The sequence below is a fragment of the Plectropomus leopardus genome, chromosome 13 (assembly GCF_026936395.1).
Source record: "Plectropomus leopardus strain MGB_pleo_1.0 chromosome 13, ASM2693639v1, whole genome shotgun sequence".
NCBI lineage: Eukaryota > Metazoa > Chordata > Actinopteri > Perciformes > Serranidae > Plectropomus > Plectropomus leopardus.
This window is the reverse complement of record NC_142188.1, coordinates 15,208,606-15,229,954: the sequence shown is the minus strand read 5'-3', so window position 1 is coordinate 15,229,954 and position 21,349 is coordinate 15,208,606. Positions and strand designations below refer to the sequence as shown.

At 40.4% G+C, this 21,349-nt stretch overlaps 1 long non-coding RNA gene across 1 annotated transcript; it reads right to left on the bottom strand.

The window, feature by feature from the left end:
- Positions 1-1,442: 1,442 nt before the first annotated feature.
- Positions 1,443-20,955, bottom strand: LOC148187683 (uncharacterized). The gene is made up of 5 exons (XR_015778464.1): positions 20,735-20,955; positions 12,148-12,700; positions 11,582-11,789; positions 1,889-1,986; positions 1,443-1,506 (listed from the first exon to the last, which is right to left on the bottom strand). It is a non-coding gene; the product is annotated as an uncharacterized LOC148187683 (long non-coding RNA).
- Positions 20,956-21,349: the final 394 nt, after the last annotated feature.

Genomic DNA, 21,349 nt, shown 5'->3' with positions numbered 1-21,349 from the left:
TGCAGGCAAACAAACACTGAGGTGGGTGTGCCAAAACAGTGGCAGCTAGCACTACCAGTGCTACCAGTACCAACAACTGCAACAGTGCTGACTAATCTAATATTTTTAAACTGGGAGGGGACTAGAAGGAGGGCGTTTTGCCTTTGTGATGACCCATTCTCGTCACTGAGGGTTGGGAGAGTATCATCAGAGGTAACCATGGTATGAGCAAGGTGCAGAAAGGCAGTGATAAGTCACACACATGCATTCAAGGCCAGCTCAGCTACTAACACAGGTCATATGACTTTCTCTGCTAAGGATGTCATTACTCCACCTAATCTTAACATAGCAAATATTTGTTTGCTGCCGTATTAATGTGCTAAACTATGTACTAAACCTGCATTTAGTAAATTTTTAGCAACCTTTGCATCGTGGAGCAAATTGTAAAAACAACATTTACATGTTATTATTTTACAAAGTTAATATATTGAACGTATTAGCACCTCAGCTGCTTATTTTCACATCCAGCAGCTACAGAGCAACATTCATTTAGGGTTGTTTTTCTCCAAGTCAAGTATTTACTCTCCTTGTAGCTCTACTTGGTTCTCCACTGATTCCTGAGGGAAATATTTTGGTCTTTCACAGTGAAATGCTTCACTGTTCACCAGCTAGTTGCAAACTTTGTCTGATGTTGTCATTTAAAAAAACAAATAATAAAATGAAAAAATGAAAAATGGAAATTTACATTTTTTTCTTAGCATCTTAATGTTTAATTCTTTTTCATAACCAAAGTGGTGTTCTCAGTCCCTCTATATATTGTGGAATATTTGACAATAATTTTACATTACATGACTTGCTACTGGTTGCATTATTTTACAGCAGGTTACTGTGACATTTTTATAGCAAAATATAAAAAAAGAAAGCTGTATTCTAGTAGGTAAAGTAAAGTAAAGTAAGTTATGCCAACAAATTATGGTGAAATAGCAGTAGGTTTCTGCAGAATTATTGTATTGATCTTTGATTTTAAAGAAATATAGAGGAAATACACAGTCTATCACAGCAAATATAAAATCTGTTTATCTGCTTTGTGTTCTTGCCAAGCCAAAACTGACATGAGCTGGCCCTAAATCCCACATAATCCCTTTCTTGCAATTTAGCACACTCAAACAATATGTGAGATTTTTCAGTATGTCCGAACATCAGTATGATACCAACAATACATTAACTGCGTACTAATTCTGGTGCGATACTACAGTAACCAAACACTATACACTACGGCGGCATAAATATCCCACAATGCAATGTGTTTGACAACATCAACAACAACATTCATAACAGACAGCGACCGAGGGCGCTCTATAACAACAATAACGCTTCTATTTAAGTGAAAGAATAAGATCTCACTCTGCTAGGTGCTATCGTTAAATTGCCTGCAGAGATGAAGTTGGAGCGACTTACCGTAGTTATGCGTCTCCAACTGGCAAGTAAGCTCCCAGGAAGTGATGTGATAATTACAGCTCACTGCATCTAAAAAAAAAAAAAAAAAATGTTGACCAGTAGTACACCAGAGTACTACTGTACGCAGTACGTGATTTTGGACGCAGGGATGACTTTTTAATTTGTGAGCCTTTGTTACTCTGTACAAAAAGGCAATTCAGTCAATGTTAAAGGTAAAATATCAGTTTACAGAGGGCAGAAAGGTCCCAAAATGGCATACATGCCATCTAAATGTCACGCATGTTCAAATAAACATTTGCACATACAATGCACGCTCACACAGTGCAAAAACAAAACCTCACCTGTGCAAGTGTTTTGTTTATTCATACAGAAGAAATAATTCAGCTGCCAAATTATCCTCCTCTGTATTATTCTATAAATCTGCTGTGAATTATTAGTATTAATGACCTACTTTTTCAGACGCCTTGCTCCTGGGAGATGAGAGCTTCACCTTCAGCCACGGGGTCAATACTTCAGGAAGATGAGTCCATGTTTTTGGTGACACAGTGTCTGAAAAACACACACAGGCAGAAGGACAAGATTATGCTCTGTCTTCAGACCAGCAGTTTGTAAAGAGGATAAAGCTTTCATAATGTGGGGATAAATAGCGACACACATCAGCAGATCTTGATTTTTATCTAACAGAGATGCTTTCGTGATGTCACAGATCACAATATCGAGAAAATGACTAACAACGGGAGACATGCTCTTAAAGAAAAAAGCTGCTTTACAAAAAAATCCTCCTATTCACACGGCTGAATAATTGCTGAAGAAGCGGAGCCTTGCATTTGAGATAAATAGAGCCGTTACTGAGGTTTTGTCACTGCACAAAGAAGCTGTTTATAGCACAGAGGCCTCGGATAAACCATTTTCTAGCCAAACAAGGTAAATGAAGCATAATTGGAAGCCCATTACCAAATTGAAAAACGGGTGCCTTTTGTTTTAACTGTGTTAGAATCGAACCGGGGGCTCCTCTCCCACTCTGTAAACCTGCATCAAACTGCAGGGCTCAATAATTATAATGTTCAGGATCCTTCTGAGGGGCGAAGAAAATCAATAGACTAAGGACAAAGAACCTATAGCCATCACTTAATTCTCTTATCACTGTGATTTAGGGGAAGAGGAGGATGTTAAATAACTGTAAATCTTCAGCTATGACTTTGAGGGTGCTTTATGGCAGTTCTTACAGCGTCTCCCAGACAGAATGTCCATACCTTCCGCAGACCACACAATTTATAGCTTTATTACCCTTTGTCTTAAAGAGCAGGGAGACATAGCAGGGAGGAAGGAGATAACAGCCCAGCACAGGGGGGGAAAAAAAAAAGTCGGATGCCATCATCGACAGAGACATATCTCTGTGACAGGTTTACGGCTCAGGAGCAGGACTTCTATTCAGGGGTGGAAGACGAGAAAGCGTGGGTGCCCCCCTCCACCTAACCACCCCTGCTTTAACTCCCACCTGTGCATCCCACACATATCCCAAAAACTGCAGCACATGTAAACCCTGCCCCCTGTGAAGGAAGCTAAATTAAATTTCAGACTTATCCCCTGATGATCACATTTATTTTGCTGTTTATTCGCCCTCACGCCATTGCTGCCACCACGCCACCACGCCTTCCTAGAGGTCACAGGGAGGACTGACACAGGGGGAGGGGTGAGGCGAGGGAGGGCTGGTAGAAGGAGAGGAGGCGGAGCGTTTTTCACCACAGAGTCATGAGTTCCTCCAGACCGGGCAGATGCTTCCTCATATTTTCTTGCTGCGCTGACAAGTGGCTTATTGTTTCCCTTGATAAGGGTACAGTGTTCCCGGTAATGGGAATTAGAGGGAGGCGTAAGTCACCAAGACGCAGGGTGAGACTGAGTCAATAGATAATGGGAGATCTCTCATGGATGCAAAAGGCACGGTTATTATCAGTGCTGTTTAAAAGAGCAAGGCCTCTTATTTGTCTTTGAGCTACACTCATGGGTAGTGTGAAGGCTTGAAATCAAAGTTACACTTTGCTTGAACCCTGTGAAAGCAGTTTCACAGTGTCTCTAGACGAATGCCCCCAGACACCATGTTCTAAAGTGTGTCAACTCATGACGACTGACCAACCGCTGGCTTAATGAACAAAACCTTTATACTGTGAAGGAAAGCTCTTGTGCAGGAAGGATACAGCTCAAGATGAATCTTGATCTATGTGTGGTTTCACAGTGGATCTGCTCTAAATACTAATATGAGTTGTCACCTTCACAAATAAGTTGCTTTTACTGCAGATGGAGGATTAAAAAAAAAGATTTATTGATGTTGTAAGACTGGACAATTTTGAATGTTTTTCTTAAGAATCTGGTACATGTAACTAAACATTGTCTATCTCTACCTATCTCTACACCCCACCGTCTCTGGACACCAAAGAAGGACATAAACAAAAGAGTTTTTAAAAAAAATCAATGATAATATACAAATATGTATACTATACTTACTTATATATATATATAAAGGGACTATGGATTGCTATCACTATGTGGACCAATAAGTAGTTTACATATGCATATGAAGCATACACACATACAGATATCTATCCCAACACACACTTAAATACAGAAGATAGTTGTGTACATCTTCTTTTAGCAAGTGAAAAACAAGCTCATGATAATGCCACATAAAAAAGGCACTTCTTCCAGTTAAATTCCCCTGACTCATTAACACTTCACCTACTTTCACTCCAGATATCTACAGTCAAAAGGGTAAAGTCAGTCGGAAGATATTCACTATAGGGTTTATAAACCTTCCTGTGTAGATTAATAAAGATGTAGATCTTGAAGCAAATTAAAAACAGCACTCTGTGTCAACACAGAGTGCAATATTTGCTCTCTGTTTGATTTCAAGTATTTATACCTGAAACCTGCATACTTAATTTGGCATTGTACGTTTCTACAAACCACAGCTGTAACTTTTGCATTCATACATTTGATGTAGTTCAGCTTGCGTGTATAGCTCAGGGGATGCTGGATGGTGTAACGGCCAAATGTGAGTATTTTTTAATAACACGTCAGAACAAGTCCAGCTGTGTTTGTAGGAACCAAAGAGGGTATTTTTATTACCAAACATGTTTTGTGAACCCTATCCAAGTGGTTTTAGTAGCTAAACCTAACCACACATTAATCACAGTGTTGCTGCAACATACCATTGAAAATTGAAACTTAAAGTTTAAACATATCTGCTACATATGAAACGTGTATATGTTAAATAGCCGTGGTTTACAAAACTATAAACTGGCAATTGGATTGGCTGTCAGCACAACACTGACTGACATATTGCCTGTTCACTAATCCAGCAGATACAGAGCAACATCTAAAGTTTAATATGCAGGATTTTCTTAAAAAACAAACAAACAATGTATAGACTATAGAACAGACTTAAAAACATATATATATATATATATATATATATATATATATATATATATATATATATATATATATATATATATATATATATATATATATATACATATATATATATATATATATATATATAGGTAATACTTCTCAATCATCACTTGATCCGTGTGGCTGTGTATTTATCTGTAGAGACTCTGCCCTCTGCCTGTATATTCTTATTGTTTTTTTTTATTTTGAAACAAGGTAACGCACTGAGGTGAAATCAGGAGTTATCAAAAATGCCTGAATGTAAGCTGCACACATCCAAGAAAAAGCAATGAAAACCGAGGACACAGCACCGAAAAAACACACAAAACAGTGCAAAACAAACACAAACAAACCCCAGCAAAATCAGCTGGTGATACTGTTTACAGTAGCTGACAATTTCTACAGAGTATATAAACATTCATCTGAAATTGTGTTTCTGGTCACGTGATAAATATAAGTGCAATATGAACTCTCTTTAAGCTCTGCTTTGCTCTCCACTATCTCCTGAGGGAAATATCTGTCTCTTTAGCAGCTAAATGCTTCACTATGTTCACCAGCTAGTTGCTAACTTTGTCTACAGTGAGCATGGACCCAAACACTAACCAAACCAAAGCAAAACAATATCTGTGGATTTGCTGCTCTCAAATTTAATTTAATTTAATTAATACGTTAAAAATACAGATTATCGCAACTTTAAACTTGTGAAGATAGATACATGGAAAATGCATGATTATTATTATTATTATTATTATTATAAAATTTAGGCGGCCAAGAAAACAAACGGACATTGAAGTCACTGCACTAAACTGGGCTACAAGAAAAAGCAGACCTAAACACAGCAAACAGAGTCTGACCCAGGTACTGACCGCCTCCCCAAACAATGCCGACATCAAAGGGAGAGCTTGTATTCTCCTGCTTGATAAGTTATTGTCAACAGCTGCTCAGACAAGAAATGACTATTTGCCAGAGCCTCACACTGAACAGCAGACAGGAAGTCAACAAAACAATGGTCCCCTCAAGTGATAAACACAAATGTTTGATGGCTCAGACTTCAAAACCAACAGCAAATCTATAATAACTTCCCTTTCTGGGAAAACAAACCTTCTGAAACTTCTGTGACAGTATCTTCAACATTTTGGGGAACACCAAGGGGGGAAAAAAAGCACTATTACATTCCCTCAGAGAGTGATTTGTGGTTGTGTATTGAGAAGCTTGAATCCTGCAACATCTAGCATGGTCAGTGAGCAGCAGCAGTGAGGGTGTCCTCCTCCTGACAGCTCCCCCTAGGGCCCTGGAATACATTAACCACTGTGGTCCACAGGGGTGTTGGGAATAATTACTCACTCCTGCCATGTGACACCCTCGATAAATTAAACTCCCCCTTTAAGTTTTAAAGGCAAATGCATATTGTGGCCATCACTTAGAGGCTGGCCTGGCCGTGCCTGTGCATAATTTGTTGTAACAATGTGTTGCCACAATTTGGTAACTCGATCCAGTTGCCGACTACAGATGAGCGAGCAATGTGGTGATGAAATCGGAGAGCGGAGAGGAAGTGTGGAGAAAAATTGCATTATGTGTCTTCATAATTAATAAATTCTAGTCCATCAAGCTGTAATCTAATTATGAAGTATCTGCCGTGAATCATTTCTGCACTTTGTTAGCTAAATTAGGGGAAAGAACCCAGACACATCATTGAGATTTAAATGATTTTTTTCTTCGTGGAAAGCGCAGGAGAAGTTAGAGGCCTAACACAAAATGATAGTTAAACCCCTGCAGCTAATGGCTTTAAAGGAAATGTAATTATGATTTAATAATTGACAAATTAAGCCCGGGGAGCTTACATTTTTTGGCAATGGCCGTGATCCATAAAATCAGTTTTTCTAACAGCTGCATGTCTAAAAGAGGTAATTACATTCTCTGTAAACACATATAAAACCTGAGCAAATACACCCAGCAGACGGCTGCGGATTAGGGGTGAGATGTAGATGTCATCCCGTCCTCACGATGGCACATCTGGAAGATAACTCTGGAAAATGCAGCTGGTGATAGGTTCTTTCAATAAAAAAAAAGAGAAAAAAAAGTCTCCAAATAAATTTCCACTGTGCAGAAGTTGCAGTGACAACCCAAAGACAAACTCACAGAGCTGCGCTGGGGAACATCAGCACCTCCACTCAACAAAAACACGACAACCTCGAAAACTAATTACGTGTCACGCTGAGTTTATACTGAGATTACTTGCTTCAGTATAATATCATTTTATTTATGGAACACTCTGGAAACAAGGAAATCACTTTGCCAGTTTTCAGCTTGTGTGGATTGTTTTTGTTTTTGCAGACATGAAACAACACAGAAACATTTGTGAACATCCATGTCAGGTTGGCAAAGCAGGAAGACATTTAGTCCTCCTCTGTCCAATGACAATGCCCATATTATTAGACTCCTCTGAGCCAATGTTCTGTCATTACACGCAGAGACCACCGGCTTCAAGTTGAGTGAAACTTTATATTTCCCTTCTGTCTGTGTTCTTTCCAACATGCACTAATGATCTCGATGAGCAACACGTACACCAGAGAGACAGAGAGCGGGTGAGAAAGGGAGACGCAGAGCAGATATAGAAACCAAATGTAATGTGTAAGATGTGTAACGTGATTAGTCGAGTCCCCAACCGAGGCCCTCAGTCAAAGGCAGCAACGGTAAAGATCACAAGACACATTAAGAGACACTCCGTCATGATGTGAAAGAACATCTGAGTTCTCAGCTGCCGCCATTCATTTTCATAATGACAGTGAGTGCGGTTGAAAGCAGTGGGATCTCTGAATGGCATTAAGCTTTCAACTTTGATTAGGTGACTTGCAGAAGATGAAGAGAAATCATTTAGAGGAGGATAAGTGTGTCAGAAGATAATGGCTCCACAGGTTGAGTATGGCAAAGAAACACTGGCTTCAACTGAAGCTGATGAAACACAGCAACTAACCTGAGAAATCCAGGTGCGTGCATGTTTGTCTGTGTGTTTGCATGCAGATTTGTGTGAATTTGATGCACGAATGCAGTGTTTGTTTTATGTGTGTGAGCGGTGTGTGCATGCATATCTGCCTGCCAAAGAGCTCACTTTCTTTGTGTTTCATGTCAGGCATCTCGGTCTCGGTGACAGCATTTCACATTGAGGTGGCACATCTTGGAAAAGAAAACTAAGAGGGCTAAATATCTCCAGAAAGTACCTTGTCATAGCATATTAAGCCAGATTAATGTCAAAAATTAATTACTGATCGATTGCTCGCATGTTAAATTGTCAGCCTTTGAGCTCAGACGAATCTCACACGCGTACATTTGTGTTAAACCATCACCTTCTGCTTCAAGCTTATGCCCAGGAACTAGTGTGAGGGACTGCGTGCATCACCTGGAGATTCAAATTGTAGCTGTGAAAGTACTAAATCCTTCAAAATGTCTTTTAAAACTTTACGAATGTTCTGTGTGCCCTGACCAAAACAAAACATGATGACAGGTGCCAGTTTACGACATCCCTCTCTTTATCTCTGAGTCTCCTCAATTTCCCCCGACAGAGAGAGAAAAGACAGAGAGAGGGGGGGAGGGGGAGAGGGAGCGCAGGGGACCTGAAGTGTGTTTAGGAGGAAGATGGCTGTCAGTAGCTGTCAATCGTCGGCTTTTTGATGCCATCGTCTCGGCACAGGCCTGTCTGTCTCACAGTGTAACAGCTATCAAAGACTCACTCACAGCAGAGACAGGCGCCAGGGTGGAAACACGAGGAAATCCACACATTCTCTCATTTACACCTGGCATATAAACTTTGTGAAATCTGGGTCTGTGAATCATGATGGAGCCGATCGTTCTCACCTGGCCTTGAAGCAATAAACATCTTGAAGTGATGCGGCAGTCCCGTTTGTGCATTGCATATGATTATTGACATATGTTTGGAGGGAAATTTCGACTGGAATTCTTTATTATTCTGTTTTATTTGGTTTATTTTAATGTGCTGGCGTACACTGTGCCACATTCTATAATGCATGCTTAAAATAATGTTTATAAGTTGAAACTAATGCCATTATCAATGGTTAAAAACCATTTCATTTATTCTTTATAGTAGAACTGGTAGAAAGTTGCAGTACAACATTTATGCTGCAAGGCTGCAAAATTCTTTTGGTTGGTGCATATTCCCTTCATAGCATAATTTTGTCTTTTTAGCGCTTTGATTTACTTTTTTTTAGAAAGTAACTTATTATTGAATTTATAATAACTCATTTTCAGCCATTATATCTGCAGTTATATGTGTGGGTAAATTATTAGTATAGGGGACTTTCACTATAAGAATTTGCTAATATGTTCTAAGAAATGTGCATGTGCTGAAATTTATTTAAAGTTCAATTTGTAGGATTTTTGGGGCATATATTGGAAGAATCACCATATTTCTACAGAAGCCCAGACCAAAAACTCTCTGTGATGAGCTGAACAGCATTGGAAAAACACTGACTTTTAATATGAAACTGTTTCATTCAGTGTTTTAGTGCAGCTGGTCCATTTGTTTTGGAAAGGAAGAATAATTCTGCTCATGGTAAAAAAACTCCTGAATGTCTAGATCTTAAGTCACCAGAGAAAAAAGGTGAGCACACATTAGCAGGTGCTGGACTACTGGCCTGTCTGCAAAGAGCCAAATAGCATAGGAGCAACACAGGTTTGTAAAGTGAAACTACTTTCTTTAGTGTTTTTACTTGTTTTGATCACCTGGTCCGTTTGTTTTGGAGAGAAAAGACCTCTGGGGATAATTGGGCTCCTGGTAAAAACCTCCAAACCAACAAACACTAAAGGAATTCTAACCAGGAGTTTCAGTTGGATGCAATTTGCAGTCCTCACCACTAGATGCCACTAAATCCCACTCATGGTCCTTTTAAAATGAATTACTGCTGTTAAGTTACACAGTAATCATATTTTTTCAGAGAGGTGCTGTAGGTGAGTTCAAGGATGATAAAAACATTTTCTCATTGATGTCTTGCTATCTCTCTAAAGGCATTTAAAACTACCTTATTACATCCATGTTATCAGTACCATGTGGACAGGGGTTCTTGTGAAATTAGTGGAGGAAATACAAATTATAGCCATGCATTAAAACATGACTGTTCCCAGTACAAACAATATCTCTGCTAACCTGTTTTGTTTGCTGTCCTTTGGTCAATTTTAGCAGCTCCACATGACAAATACTTCTATAGTACACATTTGACCGGTTAGCCATGCATCCAGCACTTCAGCAGGGGACACATTTCAAAAGCAAGCAGCATATTTCCAAAGGTCGATATCATGATCGATCGAGCAGTGATCTATTAACAGGAGGTCCTAGCTGGTTGCCTTTATTTTCTTATTATTGCCCGCTGCAGAACATTTTGAAAAGAGTCTGTCACTGTACGCTACCTTGGTGTTAACATCAATCCATTCTGCTGTCCTTGGTGGACCATCTGCTTTTCATCTTGTTCGAGACAGATCGCTTACATGGCCTACAGTTCCCACGCCACACCTCTTCAGTGGTCCAAGACAACATCAGGAATGACTGTGTCCAGATGACCAACTGGACATAGAAGGTGGAGGAGGAGTTGTCAGCCTCCCTTGTGGGTTTGCTTCACTCTGTCCATTTGGCAGGTACAGATTCAGACAGATCAACAAAGTATGGCAGGATCCCCACTCAAGCACACAGCTCAATCTCCGGCCTGCGCCTGTAGCGTGTAGCCGCCTTCGGGAAGTCCTGTCAGCACTTACCATTTGGCCTTGAACCTGTGCTAAACTATTGAGTTCATCATGCATAAAACATTAAAGATGTACATCCGAAAGGCTGTGGCTGCCTCTTTATTGGCACTCACAGCTCCATAAACCATTTTCATCCCTTGCAGGATGAGACACACATGCTCTGCAGTCCTATTGATGGCGTTTAACACGGAATATAAACCATAAAACACAATAATAAACATAAGCGGAGCAAATAAATCTGATTCATAATAACCCCGAGGTGGGATTTATGTAAGCAAAGATAGAGTCTTTGTGCAAATTGATGGTACAAGCTCTATCAAAGCACCAGTGAGACACTAATATAGTCTTATAAACACACCAGCAACACTCTAAAGTAGCTTCATCTCTCCTCTTTGGCTGGCCTAAGTGCTTAAGTAATGTATTGCTTTCATAAGTGTGCAACTTCGTAGCACTTTCTTTGGTGGAAATATGTCTCCATCCTCTGGGTGGTGTGATTAAGGATAAAATACAAAGAGCATTACTTTGGAATAAATTCAAGCAGTGACATAAAGCAGGAAAGTGTTGGCTGCGCAGAGCTGAGCTGCAGCAGTTCTCTCTCTGAGAGGCCCCTGTGACAACGGCAGGGAGCTCTGGCGGTATCCATCACAAGCACACACTGTCCCCCTGGCACCCGAGCTAATGTATCACCTCTGGATTACTGTAATATCTGTCTGATGGATGTTTTCTGAGTGGAGCGGGCCTCGTGTACCCCCAGACAGGAGCCTCAGTCGCTGGGTGCAGCTCTGAGGGGATGGGGCCTCTGCTCCTGGAGGTCCGTTATACTTGTATTCCCCTCCTCTCCTGAGCCTGAGTCCTGAATACTACCTCCCAGTCCATTCATCCTGCCATCTTTACCCCATTCTTCAGCTATGTGTGTGTGTATGTACATGCATGCATGCCTGCTCACATGTGTTAGTCACAGGTCTCCACCGAGAGTCCGACTGCCATCCTGGGGCGATGCCTGGGCTCCTCCAGTCAACTTTACTGCCTTCATTTGGCCTGATGAATGGCTAGCTGCCTTATCAGTCCCTCTGCCTGCAATCTCAAGTGGTTCCCTGGAGCCTCACACCGCCTGCAGCTTCGGTCGCTCTCTCCAGCACGCGCTCTTTCTGCCCCTTTCACGTACATACAAACAGAGACGCACAATTACATACAGATAATACTATTCTAGATGTACAGTTCAGAAAACAACATGCACATGAACAACAATGCACCAATTGTAGCAGCCAAAAACTCTGCAGAGCCCAAAGAGAGACAGAGAGACACACACACACACACACACACACACACACACACACACACACACACAGTCTTACACGAGGCACACAAGCATACGCACACGTCAGCTAGCAAATCCATCATCTTTATTTCTTCCCCAATGTGCTCATATTTTTCTTGTGGCTGCACCATGCTCGCAAAAATATTTATTTTTGCTGATTTTTTTTTCTTGAGGAAACACAAAAGAAATCACACCTCTCTTTCTCACTGGCTCATGCCAAAATAATCAATGCTTTCCAGAGAGGGACTTGTGGCGCGACATGCGTGGAGGGAAGGCAGAAGGATGCAGACATAGCTCCAGGGCTCTGGTTGTAGATAATAAGTGAGGAGCAGTCCTTGGGTATGTTTTACAGCTATCAAGACTCATCATATTTGACATGCATTCTGGTGTTTACACAGTCTCCTCCGTAAAATCCTCTCCAGCTATAGAAGGGAACAGGGTGCAGGGAGCACACACAACGCAGCACGTACACACACAGAAGTGCTTAGAAAAGAGGAGCCGGTTGTTGCCTTTGCTTTCTCTCTCTCTCCCTCTCCCTCTTTTCTCCATGTCCCATCTCTTATCCACGGCACAATTGGCGGCGTTAGCACCTGTCAGCTGACTGACTTCTTGTTCCCGGTGGCTTATGAAAAAATCATGGCTGCTGGGCTTCAGAGGCTGCTTTCCCATCAATATGAATTCACCATGGTCTTCATGCAACATTAGGCCAGGCCCTGTTTTCATACAGCAAGCCACACGCTGCTTCGTCTGTAATACACAAGAGGAAATGAAAAGAGTAAATAGTCCTTTTAGAATGTTGCATTCGATCATGGGTGGAACCAAGTCGCCTATGAAAGGGACCGAGTATACTTGGCTCTCAAAAGCACATTTGCTTTCCATCCCGAGATATTACGGCACTGTGTCCCTTATTAGTGTGTCCTGTTTTACTGTAAATGAAACAGAACAATTCTCAGTGAAGCTCTGCCACGGTTGTCCGCCATTGTTATACTCATTTTTACGTTTACATGGGTAACTCTGAATGTACTTTTGGTTTAAAGCAGTATGTCATGTGGCATGTGTGGGGATTATGCAGAAATGAATGATCCACCCTCAGCAAAATGACACTGAATAGATAATTGCAGCTCTCAGTTATATGCTGAATGATTATGTTACTCATGTAAAGAAAATACAGTAAGGCAGGCGACTAAGCATATGAAACTGTTTCCTGTCTTTCTGTACTGAAGCTTCTCTAAAGTTGTGGTTCCTAACTTCCACAAGCAGTGCACACAAGACAAGGCAACTTCAGTAAGCTGCAAGAGGAAAAAAATGAAAAATTATGCTTAATTCTGTGGCTCTAACATTTGAACATTTCTTTTGAGATATTGTATGTTACGTCTGCATTGTTTACCTCTTTTTAAACCTAAAACAAATTTTCTAGAAGGCTTAAGTGTAGATTTCAGGGGGGGACACGACCCCTCAATATTTAGAACATATGCATTTGTCAAGAAAATTAAGGTAGCATGGCACTTTCATTTTGACAAAATCTTTTGACAAAATCTTGACTTTTACCTCATAAATTGATGCAGAAAAGACACAAATTGGTGCATAAAAATTCACCAGAATGCAGGGAATGAAATGTTTGACTAAGGACCCCCAAACAAAACCTGCGCCCTACGACATTTTTTTCTTTTTTTGGTTTTACTTAAAAAAAACAATCACATAATTGTCTTAATAAAATGAACCATTTGTTATATATATTTTTAATTTTTACAATGTATATATGAGAAGAGCAACACAGAACATGGGGTGTTTGCATATAATAAAAAAAATAGAAGTTAAAAGAATAAATTAAAGAATAGAGGTGCATTTTGGTGAATATGAATATATATTTTCCAATTCTTCCAAATACCCTTAAATTTTATTTCTTACATTCACGCTGAAAAGGTTATTCTTTCCATTACAAAGATTTTCTAAATGGTGTTGTACCAGTTCTCTATGAATGAAGTGCCTGGCAGAAAGCATTTCTTTATAACTGCTTTTCTAGCAGCACTATTTGTTTTGTTTTCATTTGTATTGTTGTATTTGTATAAAAACTCCTGGAAAATACCTAAATTACTGATACAAAATAATATAAACCCATATTTTATTTAACAAAAGCAACCAAATTTTTCAAATATCTACAGCTCTACAAGAACTTATAAAAAAAACTCATAAAATAATCAAAACTTGCAAAACTTTGATTTAATACTAGAACTGAATAAACAGAGAATGCGTAAACATGATAACAAATCTGATCAGATACTTAAAGCTTTTGACTTGTATTCAATATTCTACAAACAAAACTGTTCAGAAGAGTATTGAGGTTCGATACGCAGCATTAGTCAATGCAAGTAGACATCCAAAGCAAAAGAGCGAACAACTGCTCTAAATAACCTGCCGCAGCCAAACAGTAAAACAGTCAAAACGTTGATTTCAACCAGTTAATAAAAAACGGACTCATTTGGCCTTCACTTTCCATCTGCTCGGCTTGGACCCGCTGCAAACCCTCTGCACTCCTTCATCCCTCCATCTCTCTTTGCCTCTAAAACATACTGAAAGTCAATTAACTCCACCACTTCTCCCTGACATCATCGCGCTAATACAAGCTGCTCTTGACCTTATGTTTGTGTGTCTTGAGCGGATGGGAGCGCCATGCTTCTCCCTGATTGGATTAACTTCAGATGTGGTCTGTGTCCGGGTCTATTACAGAGGCTGTGTTGTGATTTCGAACCCCAAGCCCAACCGCTGCTCCTCCTCCCTCCACTAAACCCCACCGTCCCACCCCTCTCCTTCTTTACACCTCCCTGAAGGCCTGTTCTCCCAACACGCCATCTCCCAACACCCCACATATGAAGAATTGTCACGGACGCACGCACACACATATGCGTCTGCCTCCAAACAGTCATATCCCATGTGTCTCCTGCACAGTGATGGAATGCCCGAAGAAAGCGTCCATTCCTGCATCCACACCCTGCGTCTCTCTCTGTTCCCTTTTCCTGAGTCCGGAGGGGTCGTCTCAGACAGAGGGCTTATAATCAACTCAATTAAGCGAGGCTGATTGCTATGGCAAATTGGTCTGGGTTATAACATTATCATTAGTGCCTCAAGTGCGGTCACAATGGGACACGGCAGTCAGATGACAGTGAGACTAATAGGAAGGGAGGATGAAGCGACTCTGGACAGGAGCTCGGGCAAAGATTGAGCAAATAAAAATGTGACTTTCTGCACACAAAAAACAAAGACTGGGTTTAACCAACAAGGATTCATTCAATCTAAAATAAACTCTAATCAGAGTTTAGCAAAACTAGATTTAAAATGAGGAAATCCAGATTTTAATTAAAGCAGGGCTCTGTTGCACTATAAAAAAAAAAATAATTTCAGTTTTATAAAGCCAAGTTTATTTTCGTAAACTAAAGCTGTCAAACGATTGATTTTTTTAACATCATAATTAATTGCAGATTTTAAACAGTTAATTGCAATTTATCACATCTATTAATCACATGTTTTCAATTTCATTATTTTGCATTTAAAAAAAGGAAGTCGATACTGACAAGGAGAAGCAATTCTCACCAGATTGTCTTAATTAGGAATCAAATAACAGCAGACGATCACATGAGGCTGACGTAAAGTGGGCATGTCTGTAGAGGAGAGACTCATGGGTACCTACAGAACACATTTTCATTCAGATATCTAGAGGTCAGAGGTCAAGGGACCCGTGTGAAACAGCCATGCTGTTTTTCCATCACTAAAATGTATCATAACGTTGAAGCATTATTCCTGAGAAGCTAGCACGACATGGTTGGTATCACGGATCCCTCGGGTCGTCTAGTTTCATACGATACCAGTATCATCACTCCAGCTTTAAACTCAGCCCAGCATGGCCTCTGAACGACAGAAATTCGAGCCAGCGATTAACGCAATTTTTAAAAAATGAATGCATTATGGACCATAATTTCATTTACACTCAACATTACATTGTTGCTACCTAGCTAAAAAGGTGCTAGCTTAACAGTACTGAGGATGGACTTGCTATGACCCGAGACACTCGAGTTGTGTGCGCCAAACCCCGATCCCTGGTCCCTATCCACCCTCCGAAAACAACCTGATGCTAAAACGTCAGGGTCACCAAGAGTTCGATAGTCGGTGGTGCAGCTGCGTTTCCGTCACTGCCACGTTTGAAAGTTTCGCTCAATCTTTCTGTTCAACTCCAAAACTGTTGCCTTGGTGAATTGGCATCTTAACAAAAATTCATCGTCATCGTAAAAATCAAGTGGGTTGGGTCTATTTCTCAACATTCTTAAAGAAACTTGATTATTTTGCTCAATCCATCTCGAAAAGGCGAAAGTTGAATCTCCTCACCTGTAGGTTTGAACTGAACCCTGGATCACAGTTTAAAGTGGAGTTTAAAGTTTTGGTGCAACATAATTAAATTGAATCTAGTGTTGGAGTGAAAACTAAATAAGGTTTAAAGAGAGGTTTAAATGTAATAATTCTTCATCTTAAGCTAGTTTTAAAGTTTGGTGCAACAGAATTTAAACTTTAACCATGATTTAATTAGATTTAAAAATGAATCCTTGTGAAATCCAGCCTAAGAGGAAGAATATTGTTAAAAGGGAACAGGGCAGTTCATATATTCAGTGCTGCTATGAAGCCAGAGTGTCGAAACCTGCTGGCTTAAAAACCAAGTGGTTCACCCGGTAATTGTTTCTGAGGATGTGACATTTGTCTCTTTTTGTGGCTTGCTTAAGGTGTCAACACCTTTCATATAGCCAAGATCTTTTGGCTCACGTGCCCCGAAGCAGCCTGTTTGATCTTTTTGAGGACTGTCAACTTATTGTGTGACTCCATGGAAATTGAATTATGTATTTATTTACACGGCAGGTTAATAGAATAGATGCCTAGGTGATTTGAAAGTCAAACAACCACACCTGCCATTCATTTTTTTTCCCGAAGCAGATCCTCTGTTTTGCTCTGTATGGCTTGGATACACAAAGAGAGGATGATAATGAATTGAAAGGCTTATCCTCAACATTCACGCTCCAAAATACACTTTAATACAGCAGCGATAAATCCAGATTTCCATGATTGAAAAGCAGTTTTCAGAGAATATTTTTGTCATATCCTCATCTACATTCTGCAACTCTCCAAGTGGCCTACATAAACTGATGCTCTTTGTATGTGCACGCCTGTGTGGAGAAATTCTCGTTCGGGTCTTGCACAGCAGCACAGTGGCCCAGTTTGAGTAAAATCAGTGTCAATGCATTTCTAATGGTGTGTGCTGGTGCGTGCGCACGTGTGCGAGCCTCTTCCGGAAGCTTTAAACAGACTTGTCATGTTGGGGAGACGCCGCTGTCAAATGGAGGACGAATCTGAAGATGTCAATTGAATGCCGAGAAAATGTCTGTCAGTCGTTTTGACGTTGGTCTCTCCATTGTGATTAGCATCACTTAATATTCATGCGTGCTTATCTGCCTGCTGAGACGGTGCCAAGCTGACTGCTGTTATTAGAGTGCATCACAAGCAGCCTCCCCGTGATAAACGCACCAAGGATGTAGCAGCCATGTGGCATTACAAGCATGTCAATATGTGCCGCTCTGTGTACTCTGCGATGGTGTCACAGGTCAATTCAACAAGAGGAAAGTGATATTACTTTTCAGACAGGGGGAGTGAAGGCCTGGCTGTCTTTGTGCCGTGAGCCTGTGTGTGCAGAGAAAAGAGTGTGCATTAGCTAAACAACACTGCCACTTGCTGTTCACATATAGGTACTAAGTACAAATGCAGCCTGACTGAAATCACTTGTGCCGAAAGGCCTAAAAACTTTCTTTTTTTTTGTGTGCATATTTCAGTTTTATTTTATCGATAATGCAGTATATAAGTTTTAAGAAGTGCTTGGTGTTCTACACACCTATGTTTATTCTCTGCGCAGTTTGGAAAATTTAAAAGCCTTTTTTCAGATGTACAGCATCTTTCCTCCCACGCACTAAATGCATCAAAACAGGAACCTCTTGAATTATTTTGTTTCATATTAGCAGTTGTATGTGTCAGTTTTGTTTTTTTGTTTCTCCGCCACATCAGTTTTTTCTCTACCTCTGAGAGAGTGTGTGAATGTGTATCATTGTGGCACTCTGACAGTCACGGCCGCGAGGAGGAACAGTGGTGTGCTCGCTGCAGATGGCAGCACACATTTTTTCATTCCTTAAACAGACACAAAAAGCAGCTGAGGGACCAGGGCCTGTCTGTAGAATGTGCTGGGGAAGAGTAGGTACTTGGCACAAGTAGCAGAAACAATTAGCGTCACATAAGCAGAGGCCTGAAGCAGCTGGAGAGAGAGCGAGAGGGATGGTGGAAAAACACGGCATCTCATTTTCACTGAGAGGACCTCAGCAGAGCTGCGTGTGCACACTCTGAGAGATCCCCTTCCTTTCCTCGTAACACTCAAACCCTTTTTTAGAGACAGTTCATGTCACGGCTCATTTAATTGATGCGCACTTGTCGGCGGCGTGTTTTTGTTTGTATCTGTGCATTCTTAATTAGGGAATAGACAGAGGAAGCTCTGTGTCCTTGGAGAGACCTCACATCCCACTCACATCCCCAAAATCCCTTTTTGAACATTCCTGGCTACCGTCGTCTTTCCCTGTTCCCGTTTTGAAGTTGCAAGATGAGAGGATCTAACGCATGGCTCATGAAAAACACTCCACCAGTCTTCCACGGCAAAAACATCGTGCTCATTAAACTTTGTCTACTTTGCAGATAAGCTCAAAGAAAATGTTAAATGTTAAAAAACAATGACATTTGAAAGAAGGAGGTGGATACATGCCTCCTGTAAAGCATCTGAAAACACTTTAATTCTTAAAGAAGGGGTTTGCCTTTTTTAAACACACTGCTATACTCACATATACAAGTTGCTAAGCTGTGCTTCTATGTCAGTATAACTCCACTTATTTCTCTGGCTCCTCTTTGTCACTGTTGCTGGCAGTTTGACAGGATAAAGTGCCCACGTTGACCTCTCCCTCCGTAGCTGTGTGTCCAGTTTCTACATCAAACATAAGCGGTGTCTCTGAGAGCATAGCTGTGACCATAAATGGTACAACGAATATGTCTCACAGCAGGCACAAGCAGAGAGATCTCATCAGGCCAGCTAACTCACTCATGTCGGATACACAGTTACATCTAGCTATATAAAGTCTGCTAACCGTAGCCACATTATGCTAACCAGCACCGACTCTTTTTAAGGCTTCCTTTTGCATTTGAACACTCAGACTCGCAGGCAGATTACAGGACCAAGGGCCCCCGTGCACAGACATGTAGAAGGCACCTCCTCTTATAGGAGCAAGAAACACAAACCCTTTGTAAAGCCGCCTTTACATCTCTACACTGAACCAAGTAACAGCGCCATCATGCCGCTCCATTTTGTGAGTATAGACAGCATGTCGGCACTGCAGAAGCAAAGAAAGGTGTGACAGGCATGACGTTTACCACAACAGTGTCTTCCTCTAGCGTGACATATAACATATGCATTGGTGGCACTTTATAAACAATAACAATGGCATCACACGGCAATAACAATCATTTAGCATCCCTGTTTTATGGCAGTTGATCAAACATTTTCAGTTGCTGCTCTTCTTTTATGAGTTAGCTGCTAACTGCTGTGAGCTGCTTTTTAAAACCACAGTCCTGCCGGCTGTCCTTTCTACACAGAAGGTGATTAGGTGCTGTTACTACGTCCCTGTTCCTGTATCATACATTTTATACAGAACAGCAAGGCGACATAAAGAAGTAATATATCTGCCTTGAACAGGTAGTGTAAAAACAGTTGTTCAGCCTGTTTTTGTTATTGTTTTACATCTCTGTAGTTGTTATAAATCTCTGTGGTTTTGTTTCTATTTGTACTTGCTTTGCATCTATACCTATAGTCATTGTTTAGCTTTTTGTGGAAATTTTGAATCTCTTTGTGGTTGTAATGCCCCTTTTCATAGTCACTGTGAGTTTCTTAGCAGCTGTTTTGCAGCTGTTTCTTCCTGGTCGGTACATGTCTTATCAGGTAACATTTTGCAGGCGAAAGCAGGGGCATCCTGACATTTTGGGGGGCCAAGGTCTGTGCCCTTTAGACCTGTATAATACATCCATGCTCATTCTGCACATACCAGTTTAAGTTGCAACCCTGGATTTTACTGAGAAAGACGAAAGCTTCCAAGGGTTTTTTCTTTACTTTTTCTACACTTAAAAAACAATATTGTATAGTCTAGGACTTTAAACTTTCCGCACCATGGGGTATCGGACCTTCTGTTTTGCTGCCTGAATAACCTCTCTGACCATCTGAGGGCACCACAGACTGTTGAGAGTTTTGAAAAATAACTTAAAAAATTTCTTTATAGCAAAAATTATGAATTTTAAGTAACTTCTTGCAGGCTGCTGTACTTGCTTTTATGCTCTTATTATGGTTGTTTTTATGTGGTTTTAATGCCAATACTTTTATCTTGTAGTGCTTTGAGATCTGTTTCAAATTTAAAGTGCATTACAAATAAAATCTATTATTATGATTGTTATCATTATGATATTATATTATATTATATTATGTTATATTAGGGGTGGGGGGTGGGGAAAATCGATTCACATAAGAATCCCAATTCTCGTTTTTAACGATTCAGAATCGATTAAAAAATCCTGAACATCGATCGACATCGGTTACTCTTAACCCTCTAAAATGTTTTATCAATTAGAAAAATCTCAGTAGTTTTGAGAGCGTTTGTCGGATCGTCTTACTTTTTCGCCGGTGAAAGCTGCGCCGTTCAGAGGGATTTCTCCGGTGCATCGTAGCTCTTGTAGAGGCCTCAGTATCCAGCCTGTGAGTTCGGATGTTTTTACGGGACCTTGTTCAATAAAAACATCATGATAGATCCGATATTAGGTGTCTTCCGTCCATATTTTATCCATGTTTCGATGATACAAAATACATTAGCATCGATGCTAAACGCCATATTGCTTTCCCATGGTTCCTTTGGTGAGAAGACAGAGGTTTGCGTTGGTCTTATCCACCAATCGGCAGACGAGTCGACGCTTTGTATCCGCATACGTATGCCATACGTCATCTGGAGCAAACTGCACCGTGATTGGTCTAATCCTACTTTATCTATCGCTCTGTGTTATTGGTGGCGCCTCCTGCATTAGAATAAACTCTGGTCGCCCCTATAATAATAATAATAATAATAATAATGATAATGATAATGATAATGATAATGATAATGATAATAATAATAATAATAATAATAATAATAATGATACTGATAATAATGATAATAATGATAATAATAATAATAATAATAATAATGATAATAATAATAATAATAATAATGAAACAAGGGTAAATCAGGAGACAGT